This window comes from Vicugna pacos, chromosome 9, assembly GCF_048564905.1.
Source record: "Vicugna pacos chromosome 9, VicPac4, whole genome shotgun sequence".
Lineage (NCBI taxonomy): Eukaryota > Metazoa > Chordata > Mammalia > Artiodactyla > Camelidae > Vicugna > Vicugna pacos.
This window is the reverse complement of record NC_132995.1, coordinates 71,621,484-71,637,011: the sequence shown is the minus strand read 5'-3', so window position 1 is coordinate 71,637,011 and position 15,528 is coordinate 71,621,484. Positions and strand designations below refer to the sequence as shown.

Sequence of the window (15,528 nt, the reverse complement as noted above, 5' to 3'; positions counted from 1 at the left end):
AAAAGCAGCCAGGGTTCTCTTTCCCTTCATTTCATCTGGCCTGTCCATGGATACTATGTATTATAACACTGTGTTCAGTTTCATCCTTCAGTACATCCTATTAACCAAAGATGAAGACAAACCTCATTATAAAGGCACTCTTGGACCAAACCTTGACAAGTTCGTCACTCATCACTCCTGTCCACACATTTGACTATTAAAGAATAATTTACAATTTTAATTTTATCAAGAATTTTTAGAACCCAACTTGTTCATAAACTATACAACTACATCATTATTTACTAAATCAAGAATGAATAGTAAGTTGAATATTTCAGAAGCATTTTTTCCCTAATGAAAATAAAAAATTGGATCTGACCAGTATTCCTCAAAACTGTCAAGTATTTTGTCAAAATAAGGATAATCTTGAGAAACTGTAACAGTCAAGAAGTCCCTAAGGAGATGTGAAAACTAAATGTAACATGTTATTCTGGATAGAATCCTGGATCACAAAAAAAAGAGCATGAGGTTAAAAAAAAAGGAAATGTGAAGAAACTATAAATGTTAGTTAATAATAATATATAAATAATGCTTCATTAAATGTAACAAATGTGCTATACAATGTCAGATGTTAATAATACGTGAGACTGTGTACAGGTATATATGGAAATCCTCTGTAACATCTCCACAATTTTTTATAAATATAAATTTGCTCTAAAAATACATTTTAAAAAAGACATGGTAGAATGTACATAACAACATGAAATAAATACATTTCTTTTTCCTTTGGCTTTTGTTTAAAGTACTTTTGAAGGTCTGAAAATATATACATTGTTTCCATGATTAATTTCAATCATAAATACAAATTTCTATATAGAATACAAATAATAGCAAACAACAACAATAACCTTTACTATTTGTTGACTGTTTACTGTATTCCTGGTACTTTGTGAGGAATTTCTTTAATATTTATCACCAACCATCTTATATAAGATGTCCAGCACGCAATTAAAAATCTCTAGGCATGAAAAGAGATAGAATTAAATGCCTAATAACCAAAGAAAAAAATAAATGAAGCAGAGCCACAGGTGATCCAGAAAGTGGAGTTAATTTAAAAAGACTTTAAAATCATTTTAATCAAAATTCAGGCAAAAAAAGACTCACAAAATAGATGAAAAAATTAAAAGCATAATCAGAATACTGTATGTAATCTGTTAAAAAAAAGAATCAAACTGGCATTCCATAACTGACTGAAACATTTTAAAATAAATCTAAATGCTTGGTTTTAACAGCATTCCTGGTAGTTTAACAATATTTCTCTTATTCAGTGTGTCTTAGCAATTAACAGTCACATCTAACACATGGAAACGTTTCTTTCATACATACAGTACATATCTCAATGTAAAAGACACACATACACACAGCTTTTTTCACTATAAATGGTAGGGGAGGTAGCTAGCCCAAGATTAGTTATGCTTTATACTTCATCAGATGATTTTTGTTTGTAGTTCCTTTAGTTTTGATCTTTTCACCAGTCCAATTAAAAGTTATTATAAGGTAAAAATCTTTTTTCTCTTAATTCAAGAGATTAAGATCTACTTCTTCCCCCAAATTTGGTCATATTTACCAATGTCTTTCTGACATTTTGTTAGTGTCACTAATAGGGGCCAACAATAAAGCACTAAACTGACAAAGTATAATTTTCAAAAGTTAGCATAGAACTGTCTTACATATATAGAAGGAGCATGTGCCAAAGATTTTACTTGACTCATTAAATAAATTAAGAAATCATTAAAATAGCAAAGCTGATTCAAAATGCATTTGAGATGATTTGGCTTAAATGATGAATTCTACAAAATATTTGAATAAAAATTTATATCAACTCTTCACAAATACTTCCAAAATATACATATCAGATTTATCCCAGAAATGCAGGACTGGTTTATCACCCAAAAAATCAATTAATATAATACACTGTATCAACAGAATAAAGGATAAAAATCACACAATCACCTCAACAGATGCAGAAAAGCATTTGACAAAAATCCAACACAACTCATGATAAAAATTCACAACAAACCACAAAGAGAAAGCAACTTGATTCTCCCTGATAAACAGCCTCTATGGAAAACCCACAGCTAACATCTTACTTTATGCTGAAATCTGAATGCTTCTCCCAAAGATCAGGAACAATACAAGGATGTGCTTCTATTCAGCACAGTATGAAGGTTTTAGCCAGATAACTTGGCAAGCAAAAGTGAACGCTCTCCAGATTGGAAAGGAAGAAGCAAAATTATTTCTACTTATCATGAAATAATCATGCACAGAGAATATCCTAATAAATCTATTTAAAAAAAACTATTAACACTGTGATGTTTAATTTTATGTGTCAACTTAACTGTACCATACTGTGCCCAGATTAAATAGTATTTTGGAGTGTGTATGTGAAGGTTTTCCAGATAAGATTAGTTTGAATTGGTGTACTTAGTAAACTGCCCTCCCCAATATGGGTGGACATTGTCCAGTCCACTGAGGACCTGAATAGCACAAAAAGGTGGAGGAAGGAGAAATGTGTCCCTTTTTGAGGCTGCCTGGTTGAGCTGGGACATCAGTGTCATATGTATACATTGGTATATGTATGATATACTGTTTCTCTGGAGAACCCTCATACAGCACTAAGAAGAAACACAGCAACCTTCAGGATGTAAGATTAATACATAAAAATTAATTGGTGCTTCTCTACACTAGCAAGGAACAAACCAAAAATAAACTCAAGAAAAAGATTATATTTATAAGAGCATCAAAAATAAATTACTTAGGAATATATTTACTAAAAAATTGGAAAGTATAGTTTCTGAAAACAACAAAACACTGTTGAAAGAAAGTAAAGACCTAACTAACAGGGAAAACGTGATCATGAGTTAGAAGATTGCTTACCAAGATGGCAATACTCCCAAACTGATCTATATCTTTAGTGAAACCTCTATCAAAATCCTAGCTGATGTTTTTGCAAAAATGGTCATGCTGACCCTAAAGTTCATATGAAAATCCAAGGGATTCAGCAGCCAAAACAACCTTTAAAAATAAGAACAAACGTGGAAGAATCACATTCTGTGATTTCACAAACTGCCGCAAAGCTATGGTCATCAAGGCAGTGTGGTACTGGCGTAAGAATAAACATGCAGATCAATGGAGTAGCACTGAGAGTCCAGACAGAACCTTTGCATGTACGTACAACTGATTTTTTAAAGGGGTTCCAAGACAGTTCAACGGGTAAAGAAATTCTCAACAAGTGATGCTGTGGTAACCAGATAACCACACGCAAAAGAGCGAAGATGAGTTGCTGTACCTTGGATGGCTGTAGTCAAAGAGATATAATGAAAAGTGCTGGCAAGGATGTAAAGAAACGAACCCTTATACTCTGCTGATGGGACTGGAAAAATGATGTAGCTTTGAAAAATAGTTTGGCCGTTCCTCATAAGGTTCAAAAATAGAGTTACCATGAGATTCAGCAATTCCACACTTTGCTGCAGACCCAAGAAAATTACCACATATCTCCGTGTAAAACTTTGTACACTCATGTCCACAGCAGGATTATTCCTAAAAGCCATAACACAGGAGCAACTCAACTGCCCATCAACTGATGAAAGACTGAAAAAATGTGATATCCATACAATTGATATTACTTGGCAATGAAAAGGAATGAAGTAATGATACATGCCACAGTATAGCTGAACCTTGACAACATGATGCTAAGTGAAAGAAGCCATTCACAAAAGACCAAATATTATATGATTCCATTTATAGAAAATATCCAGAACAGGCAAAATTAAAGAGACAGAAAGCAGACTGGTAGTTGCCTATGGCTGGGGGTCTGAGAAGAAATGGAAAACGGCTGCTAATGGGCACACAGTTTCATTTGGGGATGATAAAACTATGCTCGATTTGTGGTAATGACTGTAACTCTGCAAATATATTCATTATCATTGAACTGTGCACTTTACATTAGCAAATTGTAGGGGATGTGAATTGTATCTCAGTAAAGCTGTTATACTTTAACAAGTATACTTACAGGACTGGGAATTATATAGGCAATTAAATAAAGGGGTATTTGAATAAGACTGCTCAATTAGATGCGTAACTGGACAATATCCTAGGGGGCAATAAAACATAACTTTTGAAGTTATCTTTTTTACTGAACGGAAATAATTTGTATCTCTATTGTACACAAATCTAAAAGTTAAGATGTAGATATGCAGTCTGAAATTTTAACCAAAAGTTAGTTTTTTCCCTACAAATTAAATAATACTTAAGTGTCACCTTATTTATTTAAAAAATATTTTAGTATGATCATTGTAAACATATACAGACTTACCTCCTTGGCCTTAGCTTCTGGTTTTGGATAATTTTGCTTAATAATGGCCATAAGGAACAGTTATTAACTTAAAATTAATTGATCTATTCCTAAGTAAACATCCTTAGGTCCTGCTTAAATCCACTGATCCCCTCACTCAACATCTGTACCTAAGCAAGCAGTTAATCACTGCTAGAGAACATCTCAAAGTCATTGTCTGTGTTCTTTCCTCATCTTACTTGACACCTCAGGAACATCTGACATGACTGATGAACAAATATTCATTGACTGACTCACTGACAAAAAACTCCTATTGCATAATTAGAAGTGTCTTTACAACATAAAACAGTATCATGGGGAAAAAATGTCAATTGTAAGTAATGTCTAAGGATATTTGAGGGAAAAAAAAACCAGTACAAAAAGCATATAATCTAATCAAAAGCCTAAGGATCTTTCCACAAAAATTGTGATTCTTTTATGAGCCCCAAATTGGGTTTCAAGACTGCACATAAAATAATGACACAAAAATAAAAATAGATACATATTTTTAATGCAACAAGTAAAACATTTACAATTACACTTCCAGTTCATGATGTGCTATAACCGTCAAGCTGGTAGGGCCCAAGTTAGCACAGAATATCACTGACAATGAATCTGTCTAGTGATTCTTCAACATGCTCATGACTCCAAGCACAACCTTCACATCAAAATAAAATTGTAGGTTATACACTTTTTTAAAAATTAGTAAGAATTACTAAATGTTTCTTAAATAAAAAAATCATCATGAGAGTATTTTTAAAGGCAAACATATGCTCCCTGACATCAAAATGCTGTGCTACTGGATAAGAAGTCATTTCAGGCTAACGTTTAGAATCAACTTTAAAACTGGTGGCAACTGAAATGATTCTGGAGGAGACAGGACTAGGAGATGAGAGGGAATAACACACAATTCATGGTGGATCGACATGAGCAAGTAATCAAGAAAGTCAGAATGTATCTTGACATAACAACATGGCAATTTGGCTACAGTAGCTCATTCATTCACATAGGAAACGATGATTAGGAGATATTTTTGGAAAATGTGCTTTGACCAAATTATGGAGACTCTTCACTGCCAATATAAGGGTTTGGTATTTAATTGAAGCTTTTTAATAGAAGGGTGCCAGTGTTAAGGAACTAGCTGGGAAGACTACTGTATGGATGATATGGAAATTCTCAGAAAGGGAGTGGAAATACAGAGAATGTGAAGAAGACACAATTGAAACCAAAAAAAAAAAAAAAAAAGAGGAAAGCACTGTAAATTATCACAGAATATAGAAACATGGTTTTGAAAACAGGCTGAGCCAACATTCAACAATGATTCAGAAGTCACCTTTGCAATCACTTCTCACAAATAACTCTGAAGAAATGGTAGGTGATGCCACGTGTAGCGATCTGGGTACTCCGAGTGGGAGACATTCAGAAACCTATTAGAAAGGAACACCTCCTTGACTCTTTCCATCAAGAACACCAAGATCAATAGCAATTATTTCAGAGTAAGTGCGACGATTTCCTGAGCCCTCCATCTAAACAAGAGGTTTGACTCCTATTCCGTGAGCTCTTAAACTTCCTAAAAGTAAAGGTTATAAAATTTAAGTTTAGAAGGGTACTTTAAAGACACCCCAGCAGTCTCCTTCTAGAAAATACACAACCACTTCAACTGGTTTCTTCATGTTATGCAGTCACAAGCATTTCAGTCTTGTGAGAAAAAAAAAATGTACAGGGCTAGGTTAGCAAGGATGAAAAATAAATATGTGATTTTTTTGCATAGGTTTATTTTATGCATAAGGGATGAGAACTTTTACCCTTCTTTGAACAAAAATCTAAAAGAGAAAAATGATGCCTGATACGCTTGTTGTTTTTATATGAACACAAAAGAATAGGCATTGAATGTTATCCAATCCATAAACTCACCCAACATTTTGCTGGCGTTGAAGTTTCTATTCTCACTGGAGTTTTGAAAGCACACCCTAAGGTACAACATGTGCTATTTATTATGTGAGTTAATTTTAAGATAACTTTAACTTTGATTCTTTGTTGTTGTTTTTTTAAGTTATAGCTTGAAACTGCATCAGTGTCATTCCTCTACACTTTAACAATTTTTAAATTTGCTATCAAGAAACATGAAAAACTCACAAGCCAGCAATTCTCTCATATGGTATAACTATTTTAACAAATAGTCCTATCATATTCAGGCCTTCATGTCACTACGGCATTATCAATACAGCTGGTAGATTTATTTTCAAGTGTTCTTCCTTCTTCCAGTGAGCGTTTTCACAGATGGAAGCACCCTTCCAAGATAAACTCCAATCTGTTGCATTTAAAAAATACTTGGGCTAAACTTCAGTAAGTTTGCATGTGTGAGAAGGGTGAATTAACATTACTTATATTTCTGGATTGAGCTATATAATGGTGAGTGTTATGATGTACATTCATTAAATAGAAAATATCTCTAGTAGCACATACAAAAAGTGCAGGCACAGGAGCACTCTGCCAGGCTGTCCCCATCCCTCAGTAAACAACCTACAGATCTTCACGTATTCGCAAAGGAGAGAGAGGGATGTGCCACGAAGAGAATACACAAAAATCCCGGCCCTCACAGTGCTCACCTGCTTCTGGAGGCAAATGGAGACAAAGAATAAGCTTGGCTGGTTTTATTCTGAAAAATCCTCCCTTCATACCACATACATTACATTTTAGAGAAGTTTTACATGATTAGACTTTAGAACTATGAATTTATTTTAGTCTCACTAATGTGAGAAATCTTTCTTGCAGAAAATAAAGTTTTTATCTGACCTTAAGGCCCTAAACTAGAGAACACACACACACACACACACACACACACACACACACACACAGGCTTTGGAGCCATACACCCCTGGATCTGAATCATGCTTATACCATATGATTGGGGGAAAATGTAGTCTCTCTTAACCTCAGCTTCATCACTTAAGAATTGCAGATCAAAATTCCTTCTTAATTAGTCACATTTACAGTAAATTTTTTAAAAAACATTTGACACAGATAAGATACCTAGTGCGTCATGGGGCACAGAATAATTTAATACATTTAAGTCCCACCCCAAACCCCAGCCTTTTCCTCCCTGAATTTTTTTCTTAAAATGTTAATTCTAAGAGTTTAAGATTAACATTTATTTATCAAAGAAAACTCACATACAGTAGTGGATTAAGAAAGACAGCAAAAGAGCAAAATGTATAGAAAGAAAAACTATCATCAATCTACTAACTCATAAAAAAGAAACAGCATGGAGGCATGTAAATAGAGGCATAATTCTTTATACACAGTAGAGAAACATAAAAATGTCACTTCTGCTTCAGTTTCTGCACCCTGGCCACTTTCCTCTACTTAATTGACTTGAGAACTTATAACTGTCCCCATGAGTTAGTTAAGATAACTTACAACGTGTACCTGAGCATCTACTATGTGAGAGGTCTTTGGTAAGCACGAGATATGCATGAAGAACCAGTATTTTTGCCTCTAGATTGTTTTAGATAAATGGAATCCAATTTTCATCTGTACTGGTGTCCTTTTTCATACCTGATATCATTGTTTAAATAAAATTTCCTTTAAAAAGTTTTATCAGTTTTTCACTATTTTCCATCTAGAAGCATAATGCCAGAGTGCCCTTTCTTTATACTGAACTCTTTCGATCACTGTATTTGTTAATATAAATTTACAGTACTTGTATATTTTTCTGACACATGAATTTTATTAATTTAAAATTTTTTCTCAGGCTCAGAAATCTTGACTGATAATCTATACCCTTTACCTCTGAGCAGGCAGAAGAATATACTACTAGAAACTCAACTGATTGGCATTTATCTTTAAATATCAAAAATAAACATTGATATAAAATTCAAAAAGTATAAATTACTTCACAGGTTTGAATGACCAATTTAAAGTAAATAATATGAATAGCTGTTGTGAAAATTAAAAGGCCACTTTATCCAGATAAAATAATAAAATGTGCAATAGATCTTGTAAGAAATTTATAGAGATATAATTTTTCATTCTTAGATATTAATAAACACAAAAATAAACAATAGAATACAAAATTATTTCATTTAGTGTGTGCTAGAGATCATATATAATAATATACTATAATTCATATAATTTCTTCAAGGAGATAGGATGCCTTTCTACATCTAAACTTCAGTGCAAATATAGAAACACATATGTTAGAGTCATCATCAAAACATTAGCATGAAAGCTATGAAGAAATGTGAAAGTAGAAATCTACAAGTGTCATTTATAAATGCTGTATAACTTGCAAGCAAATGGAAACGTTCTAATTTGAGAAATTATTGAAGGTAGAGTAAAATTAATTTGCTAGAATCCCTTATTCATATACTACATAAAAATGCTAAACAATTTCTAATTTTATATTACAAATTTTATTTTTCATTGAGATTATTTTTCCTTACAACCCATCTAAACTGTGCATCTTTTTAAAGATAAACAGAAATATGGCTTAAATAGGATTATTTTTACTTGAACAAAACTGTACACACATTATACACTAAAAGGGCATCTGGTGTCTAAAAGTTTGAACAAGAAATCTGGTGTCTGGATGTCTTATTGCACTTCATATGTCTTCTTCCTCTTCTGAAAGATGTTATACTAAAAACAAAGCTACATCACATGTGTGATTGCCTACTCAGCAAATAATTGAGACTTACTCCATCTCTGATATAATTTAAATATACTGGTTACTAATAGTTGGCTAAAAAGAGAAAAACCGTGGCGGCTTTGTTGTTTGTTTGCTTTTTAAAAATTGTTATTAGAAAAGGCAAAAAAACTCAAGTTCATTAAATTGTTGGCCAAGTTTTAGAAATAAATTTGTATTCTCAATGACACAGATGTGTAACAGCAAAATTTTAAAAAAATCTGAAGGTAAGGAAGAGTTCAAATAATGTCACTCCAAATAATCTTCCCCCCTAATAAAATTTAAAACAAACTCAACGATTGTTGAACATCATACATACATATATTCATAATAATAATTTAAGACAGAATTTATCTCTTTTGCTATTAGAGGTAGACTATGATATGACACTCCATTTTCTTCTATTCAGACAAAATAAAGTCAGACTATTTTGTGAAGGTTTGTGCCTCACTGAAAGAAATAAGAGATTTCTTAACTGACAGGGTGTTTTATTGTCTACCATAATATGTTATTATATATGGTTCATAAAACCAACTGTCAGCCACAGTCTGTACAGTGGGTACAAACAGATTAATCAGGAAAGTCTCCATTCCAAGTGCATTAGTTTAAGCCCATTACGACTTTCAAAATTACAATTAATTTTGATTATAATAATTTACTTGAAATTCTTCAATTTATCAAAATAGTTTTCGAAAAATGAAACCCAGATTTGCTTAAGTCTGCTGTGTTACACGTTCTGCCCACCACTCAAGATAATAGTAATAGTTATAAAACTCATGATGGCAAATGTGTTACTTATTTGGCCCTTTATGTTTTAATGATAACTCTTAATGTACACACTTTATTCACTAATAGTGGAGTTTGATGCAAACAAGAGCAAACTGGACAAGAATTCAGGAAAATTCAGTTACATTATCAAGGGGTTGTGTGATCTGGGATAAGCCACTAGCCTTGCTGGATTTCAAATTTCTTTTCTATATAATGAAATGGTTAATTAGATTAAAATTCCATTTGTCTAGATTCTGCGCTATTATACTTTACTTACTAATATTCACAAATATTCTAAGTAGTACCTTACATGCTTATATAGAGTTTTCTTTGTCTTGATTATATTAAAGAAAAGAGCTGTCATTCCAGTTTAATTTACATATACATATGTAGACTCTATACCAATATTCTGTTTTTAAAATAATTAAAATTTTTAAAGTATTTACAATGGCATATGTTTAAGTGTGCCTAAACATATACACAACTACAAACAATGTCATTTTATCTGTTTCATATGAAATTGGCTTGATATGTACAATATTTTTTCTCATTTAGTTATACTTACATTACTTTAGATTTTATACTGCTTAACATTTTGTAATAGTTTGAGTAACTACACTTTATGTTATCGAAGGACTAAATGCTTATCTTTTGAAGTAAATATGAAGAAAAGCAGTTACCATTACACATATTGGCTGTGAGTAAAAGTAAAAATGTAACCTTTTAAAGGCCCGAAGACATACATTATAAAACAGAAACAGGACAGATTTTGCATAAGCATTAATGATTCAGCAGACAATGTAACATCCATCTACCTTTTCAAGCACAATACATTAGAAAAGATGGGACATTTTGAAAATAATATTACACTCTGTTGTCTTCAGCACTAGCGAATTTAGCATCCTACCATTTGCCAGACTCAAAACTGAGAAGTTATATACTAAAATTAAAGGCTGAATTCTAGAAAATTTAGTTAATGTTATACCAACTGATAAAGAAATGAGGTAAGATAAGCATACATTTGCATTAATAAATGTAAATTAATGTTATTACAGTCGAAACACTGTTCAGTCATTATTTTGTAGAGCTTCTCTCCATTTCATACAACTAGTTTTTACACTTTGAAAAAAGTTAGGATATTCTGAAAATAAATATAGTATCAGGGGAATGACCTTAATCAATGACAGGGTATATTACACAACATATGAAAGCACCTTGGTCCTGTCAAAGATAGACAGATTGATAGGACGAATAGAGGGTTTGAAATAGACCTAAATAAATATGGAATTAAGTATATGATAGATGTGGCATTTCAGAATAGTGGGAAAACATATTATTCAAGAAATAGATTTGGAATTATTCGTCATTTAGAAAAAAAAAAAACTCTGAATCTTTCTCTCACTCTTTACACCAAGATAAAAACTTAGAATAAGGCCTGCACATGTTACTCTGTAACCCCATAGCTTTATTTTATTTCATTTTACTATTGAATTCTAATTTATTATTTTTACTATAAATGTACATGCTCATTACAGAAGTAAAATACTATGGAGATACATAAGAAAAATGCGAGTAACCTCTCTTTACCTCTCCCTCAACCTCAGTCAACTGAGGAATCCAAAGCTTAAGTTATATCCTTCTATGCCGTGTTTAGTTTATTTATAAATTAGAATTTTTTCTAAAGATAGTGTTACGCTACCCATATTAATTTTTCATTTAATAGGGATATCCCTCTGGATCATTAAGTATAATAATGCTGAATAGTTTCATAACATTCCATCACATAAACAGAGCCTAACAGATTTGACCATTTTCCTAATGAGGGGAACTACCATGGTCTCAAGTTTCTTGCTACTTCAAACAACGCTGCAACTGCTATAACAAACGTCACTGTGCATATGCCATTACATGGTCGTGCTTTTATCTCTCTAGGAAGAACATGTAGCAAAGCACTGCTGGCAGAGTAGTATGTATATCTGAAATTTTCAAATACATTTCCACTGTATGAGACTTCCTGTTTCCTTCCTGCTAAATATCATAGGAGCTTATTTAACTTTTTAACTTTAAAAATCTGATGAGAGAAAACTGGTACCCCACCCTCTGAGGTGCATATTTCTCACTAGTGTGGAAGTAGAATATTGCTAATATGGTTATTAATCATTTGCATGAGCTCTATTTTTAATGTTTATAACTGCCCGTGAATATATAGGATTGGGTTACAGTTCTCATTTAAAGTTTTAGGAACTTTAGAAGTTACCTTTTAGCTTAAACATCCAGAACAAAAAAAAATTCACTTGGCTTCAAGTTTGATTAGTTTTTATTTTTAAATACATTTTAAAATGTGTGTAGTCAAATGTTCTCTCACATAGCTCACAGCTTCAAAATTATTCTGAAATCTGTTTTCATATTTAAAAGTTTCGTCTACCTAAAATTTATGTTAGAGGATGTGATGGAAGTTTCTAAAAGTAGAGTCAAATTAATAGCAGAACCATTTAGAACTCCTCATTTTCCACTGAATTAAAATGTCCTCTTCATTATATATTATGTTTTTGTATTTTCTTGGTTCACAGACTTTGATCTGTTCCAGAAACGTGTATTCCTGTACCAACACTGTATTGCCTTAATTGTAGTAGCTTTATAGTGAGTTTCAATAACTGATGTAGCAAATCTTTTTGTGTTATTTTTCAAAAGTTTATTTCTTCCATTTGCATTCCCAATTACTATTTCAGTATTTACCAACAAAAATGTATGTTTCAATCATTCTAGACTACCCATTTATCTTAAATATTTATCACACTTTTCCACACGTGTTATGAAATAATTATCTGGTATGATTCTTCTAATTCAAAAAGTTAAAATTTTATGTAAAGTACGTTTTTTAAAAAATCACTGTGAATGCATCCATGAGCTTTCATGTCCAGGGACTGAAAATGACACACCCATGAGCTTTCATGTCCAGGGACTAAAAATGACAAGCCAGCAAGCCAGAGAAATAAGTGGATTCATCTTAAGGGCATCTGTTAAACCAGGTAAACAGAGGCTTCTATTTTCAGAGCCTTTCATAACATAGCAAATGTAAATTCCTTCTAAAGACACATGTTTTCATCACAGTTCTCCCAGAATTTCCACAGATACAGCCTCAAAGAAAATGAACAATCAGAGTTAAAAAAAAATCAAACATATAAAGAAACAAAATATTACAAGTGGAACCAGTAGACATCACACAAAATATAATCAGACTCACAAAAACTTTGGATAATGAAATCCTCAGAGTACAAAAAAAAAGTAATTGTATGTATTTTTTTAAGAAATTACAGGTAGACTTGAAAAATGAATAAAAAAATAGCAGAGATTATTCTTAATATTAAAAAAAGAGCTCCCAGAAACGAAAGATAAATTTATAACTCAAAACTCAGTGGACCATTTAAAAGACATGTTTTAAATTGGTGAAGAAGATAGTAGTAACTTGAAAGTAGAATTGAAGGAAATTATCTAAAATGTAACCACTAAAAATCAAAGAGATTCAAGTTTGAGAAATAAGTTGATTCACTGAAAATAAAGTAAGAAGGTTTAGCATATCTAAGGGGAGCTCCATAAAGAGGAAAAAGACAATGGGAAATTCTCCCAAACGATGAAAGACATCAATCTACAGATTCAAGAATCACAATGAAAATCAAGCAAAATAAAAGAAACCCAGACTTAGATAAATCACTGTAAAACTATTCAATACTAAAGATAAAAGGCTGTTTAAATCACTCCCCCTCCAAAGACATTATTACTCTCTAGTGAGCAATAATTAGGCTGCTTTCCAATAGCATCAGTGCATGACAAAAGACATTAAAATGATATTTTCTGAGAGGTGGAAAAAAATAACTGCCAACCCTAAATTCTATATATAATCAAGGCATTTTTCAAGAGTGAAGAAACACATAAACAGCTCCAGAAACCAAAAGGTTTCGTCAACACATACCCTTGCCAAATGAAGATTTAAAGTACTTATTCTAAGGAAAGGAAGCTGCTTTCCCATGGAAATCCCAACATGGGGGAAAAAAAAAACCTAAAGAAAACTGGCAAAAATTTGAGTAACATTAATCCAGTGTTGATTAATAAAGCATTAACAATACTATCTGATCAAGTTTTACAAGGATAGAATTAATATACAGAAAACATTATCTTATGAGACAGGGAAGAGCTAATTAGAAATACAGTACCTAGTCTATGCCACAAGACCCACTCAGACTGGGTCCCCAAATGACACAGACCCATAATATTTAACTGTTGTAAAGTTTAGAATATATTCAGTCCTAGGGGAAAAAAATACATCTCCTCACATTACTCAAAAATTGGCATCTCAACTGTAAGGGAAACTGACACACAAGTTCAGAACTATTTATTTAAACCAAATGGCAGATTTATGTCTGCAGGATAATGGCTTGTTAGTCCTCTAGAAGAGTTTTTAAACGCTGTGTTCACTTGAACACCTTCTTATGGCAGGAGTAAGTTTTCTGTCAATCCTCTTGGGATGGAGAGGGGTGCTCATAGTTACCTGGCAATAAAAGTGAGGAAACTAGCCTTGGGTACCAAAGGGAACCTCATCACTACATTTTTCTTTTATTTATCTAATATATTAATTTTTTTAAAATAGTGGGTAATACACTGTGCACTTTCTCATACTTTTTTGTCACCTTACTTCTCTGTCATAGTAGAGGGAGGAAGCCCAACTGGCTTACATAATAGGCTATGTATTTGGACATTAGTTTCCAGGCAATGGAGAGCCACTGGAGTTTTCTGAACAAGGGTGCAATATAATCAGAGCTATGATTTTAGAAAATTATTCTGAAAATGATCAACATTTTATTTGACAGAAGTATAAACCACTAAGCCACTGAAATTGAAAAGCAAACCCAAAAGGAGGATGGACTACACCAATTGACTGTACATCTGCTTTGTAACTTTTGTGTCATGTGTTTGCATGTGTTTGTATATACACATGCATATACATACATACATATATCAAGACAGCTTTTGGAAATAAAAATAATTTTATCAATAGTATTTATCAAAAATTCTGTTAGTTAAATTCTGTTGCTCCTCTGACTTCTCGTTACTTTCAAGAGGAATCTATGATAAGCTAGAGTCCTTTACCTTGAGTCATTGAGTCGGCTTTTTTCTGAGGTATATTATTAAATTTATTTATCTACATATAAAATCCATACAAATCTAAGTACACCGATTCTATAAAATATGAAAATATCTTGAAGAATCAATGCTTTACAATTTAATGTGCAATTTTGAAAGAAAAAAATAACTGTTGTTTAAAATAAATCATCATGAAACTAACAAAATTGTTATCTTTTCACTATATTTATATAGTGACCTTATGCATTCTTATATGAAGTGCCATTTTTTCAAAAGAAAACTATCAAAAAATGTAACCCAGTATTCACAGTTTGATGAATCTGAAGCTTGTTCCAATTGAGAGATACAATTGCAAACAACAGCCTGCATGAACGGAACAGAGAAAGCCTGGCTGAGGAGGTACAATAGACTCGAGTGTACCTTTGGAAACAAGAGCTGTAATCCAGTTTGTAGGAAAATGAAGAATGGAAGTCTTGGCCTAAACTCCACTGAATCATAGAAACCTAACACAATACAATACAAGTGACATCCTTTTCTCAAAAAGGCTCAAGGCTCATTGAGT

General features: G+C 32.4%; 1 protein-coding gene across 3 annotated transcripts in view; it reads right to left on the bottom strand.

Annotated features, from left to right (window-relative positions):
- Positions 1–15,528, bottom strand: part of DPYD (dihydropyrimidine dehydrogenase) — a 722,107-nt gene that overhangs the window by 536,350 nt on the left and 170,229 nt on the right. The window lies entirely within an intron of this gene.